Source organism: Pinus tabuliformis, chromosome Q (genome assembly GCF_031772625.1).
Source record: "Pinus tabuliformis cultivar Carrire ecotype Pingquan chromosome Q, CPIR1, whole genome shotgun sequence".
Classification (NCBI taxonomy): domain Eukaryota; kingdom Viridiplantae; phylum Streptophyta; class Pinopsida; order Pinales; family Pinaceae; genus Pinus; species Pinus tabuliformis.
In genome coordinates, this window is record NC_142296.1 from 749152084 (window position 1) to 749155787 (window position 3704).

Genomic DNA, 3704 nt, shown 5'->3' on the forward strand with positions numbered 1-3704 from the left:
CAAAGAGAAGGGTCCCCTGAGACCCTAGAAAGGGAGGCAGTATCTACCCTCACAGCCCTGAGCACACCAATTAATCCAAAAGATAAGAGAAAAAGGTAGGCCTCCATGTATTTCAAGGCCAGAAAAAGCACAAGGATCAAAACAGGGAAACCCCAGCCATCTTCAACAGTGCCCATTAGAATTGAAGATTCACCCACTGTCAAAGGGGAAGAATCTCCCTCTAAAACCCCTATCACATATGAAAGAGGGACTCCTAGATCTTCCACCTGGAAGGAGAAAGTGCAACTACAGGACCCAAAAACAGTCCTACAGGAGGCACAAACAGTTCTACAGGAGACACTATCAAAGCTACAGGAGACCCAACAGCTGGAGAAAAGAATAGAAGAGTAGCCAAAAGGGAAGGAGAAAGCTATAGAGCCACAAGAACCTGATCCCCAACCCAGCCTTGCCTCCTATTACCATCTTCTTAAAGGAGGAAGGATAATTCCACAAACATTTGCAATTCCACTATTCTTTGAACTAGAGAAGAAAAGAAGAAGAACACATAGGTGGATGCAAATAGCCAAATCCAAGGGAGTTGAGGATGTTGGCCATATGGAGAACAGACTTAGAGAAATGGGCAGAGATTTAAGTGTTGTCAAACATAGAGAAGCCATTGCAAGAAATCAACTTCAAACTGAAAATGAATTGCTAAGGAGGCAGCTAAAGGAGAAAGAGACCCAATTGGCATGCATGGCTAGCTTATCCATGGAGGCACTGTAATGTAGAACACCAGCAAAATCGTATGGATTATACCTCAAGGACCAATGGCTACAATTTCATATCAAGACTTTGGCATAAAGAGGCACAATGCCTTTTCAAGATTACAGATAGTTTATGGACCTGTGTGATCAAAGCATAGCAAAAGATAAGGCAAAGATGGCAAAATTTTACCTGCATAATATCGCCCTCACAGACATGAATGTGTGGGACCCCAATGTTAGGCTAGGGGACCTACAACAAATGGCCATGGCTTCCTAGATGAACCATGAAGAGTTAATGGAAACAGAAGTAAAAATGCTAATGATAAGGGAGAAGAATGAGCCATTAATTATCAGAGCTAAGCCATCAGATCCCATGGCTCTCATCAGCACACACCAGTTGCTTGCCAATAATCCTCAAATTGCCCCTAGATATATAAGTGATCAAGCACAGGCCATTGCACATTTTGAGGACATGGAAAGGTTACTTAGGGATGACTGTGTGCATGCATGTATGAGGAGATGGAACACCTTACCACATAGTCTGAAGATCAGGGAATATCATTCCCCAATGAGGATGAAGGAGGCACTAAGGAGAGTGCCAATGTACAAGCACTCAATGTAGATGATGTCGGTCAATTGGATTGGACTCAAACTGAGTCCACCACTGCTGTTAGGCATGCTAGAAGGAAGGACAGAAGAAGAAGAGTAGAGGCAGTGGGAAGAGATAGACAGAAAAGTAGGCTTCTATGACAAGGAAGAGGAAACAACATCAAAAGCTTTGGATGCTAAAGAGGCCACCAGGGCGATAAAAGATGAGGAGATGAACTAAGTTGCTCAGAGGATGAACAACACCTTCAGTAGGGGGGTGATGATGAGCCTCATAAATGGGTAATTATATGGGCTCATTTTGCCTCCTAACATAGTAAATCAACCATTCTTTTAGCTTATTGCATGTTTTTTATTATATTTATGCTTATGGAGAGAGTTGAGTTAGTTATGATGCCATGTGGTCTAATATGTGGTTAATGCATATTTTTGTTGAATTTTGAAGACAAAGTCAAAGATTCAATGGAAAATTGGCAGCAATAATTTGAAGTGGAAAAAGGAGAGGACTTATAGGAGGGAATCCCCCTCATTTATTACTCCCCACTTTGAATTCCCCTTCATGCAACTCGGAGTACAAACAGCCAAGTCAATGCACTAGGAGGCAACCGAGCAAGTGGAGGATAACTAATGTTTATCTCAAGTTTTGGGAGCCAAGCCTCCCTGATTTTAAGGAATCTGTTGGGAGCTTCAGTTGTATAAGTAGAGAGGCCCAGGGCCTCACTAGGGTTGGATTTTTGTTGTCCTTTTTCTATTGTATAACTCTTCTCAACTTCGAGCTTACTTTTGTGGATAGTTTCATGTAATCCTATTACTGTTTTGATAATAAAGATGAGATCCTTTTTGAGTTAGCACTGAGTTACCTCAAAGGGCTAAAGCTCTTGGGTTAGGGCCCAATCCAAGTAGTCAAGCTCTTCTTTGTTTTTATTTATATGCTTTTTTCCAGTTTATGGATTAGTTGTTGTTAGATGAATTTCTTTCTTGGTTAAGAATAGGTTGTTAATTATGGTTTAGTAGTTTGCTTTCATTTGTGTTTTCTATAGCAGGTTAAGCAGTGATAGAAAGAAGATTCAAAAGGCTAGCAACAGTGCCTTGGCCTCATTTCCTCCCTTTGGGAATATGAATTGAGGCAAAGACCCTCTTGCTGCCCCAAAAACACAGATTTTCCTTCTCCATAGGATTTCTAGTGTTTGCAAGTGTGTTAGAAGGTTAATGCTTTACTTTAGATCTCTTTCACCATGCTCATTTCTGTATTTGCAATAAGTCTTCTTCCATGCTTTTTTTTCTTGTAGCATTGCTCAACATTCACTTCCATGGATCATAGTTTAGACTAGCTTGATGCAAAATTTTGTTCTTTTAGATGTACTCACTTCCTTGCTTGCTTCATCTTATTGGTTGATTGTCAGTTCTTTTGTAGCAGATATCTCCTCACAGTAGGTCAACCTATCAGCCATCACATTCTCTCTTCGATCCATGCCCTACAGGTTGCCCAAAGTTCACCTCAAATATGCTTTAGTTTTCTACCTTTTTCCATAGGACTTCTTCCTCTCTCCCAATCATCTTTCCCTCTCCTAGTGATTCTTGGTGGACCCTAGGCACCCTAAGACATCATCCCAACCTTCACCTACCTGTTCCATGCACTCTCACACCCTAAAAACCTTCAAAACTGCTCTCATCATCCTCCTGTAGACCTCTTGTAGATCCCCTGTGTCCTCCTGTAGATTTTCCTATAGGCTTTCTTTTGAAGGCCAAGTGTGGGAAAAGCCTCCAGAAGGCCACCTGAGACCTCCTAGGACCCATCCACACCATCCAACATCCCCACAAAGCCCAAAGTCGCCCTTCAACACCACCTATTTGCTTCCACCTTCACACACAATAAAATATATGCCTGTTAATTTCATATAAAAATCCAAAAAGATGTTTTTTGCTCATTTACTTCTAGAAATAGCATGAGTTGATGTTGTTTACTTCCTTGAGTAGGTAATGGCATTCATTTCATGGTTTTCATAGTGCTTTCTGCAAAAGTAGGATTATTTGGTTAAGTAGGGTTTGCTAGGTTTACTTTACATTTCAGTCTTTTTCCTTTCTGCAATTAGAGTAGCCACCGTAGAGTAAGCTTTCCCTTATTCCATCACATATAGAGCTTCTTTTGGAATCCATAGAATTTGGCTTGAGCTCCTAGTGATCTTGCACCAACTGACCACATGATAGCCTGCAGCAAGAACTAGTACTTGTGCATACAACACCGTCGCTTCCAAGTTTGTTACTTACTACTGGGTTGATAAGAGAAAAGTAGGCAGCCCAGGAGTTGCAGCATTATTACTACAATATTGGTGCTCACCAACCTTCACCGGTTTA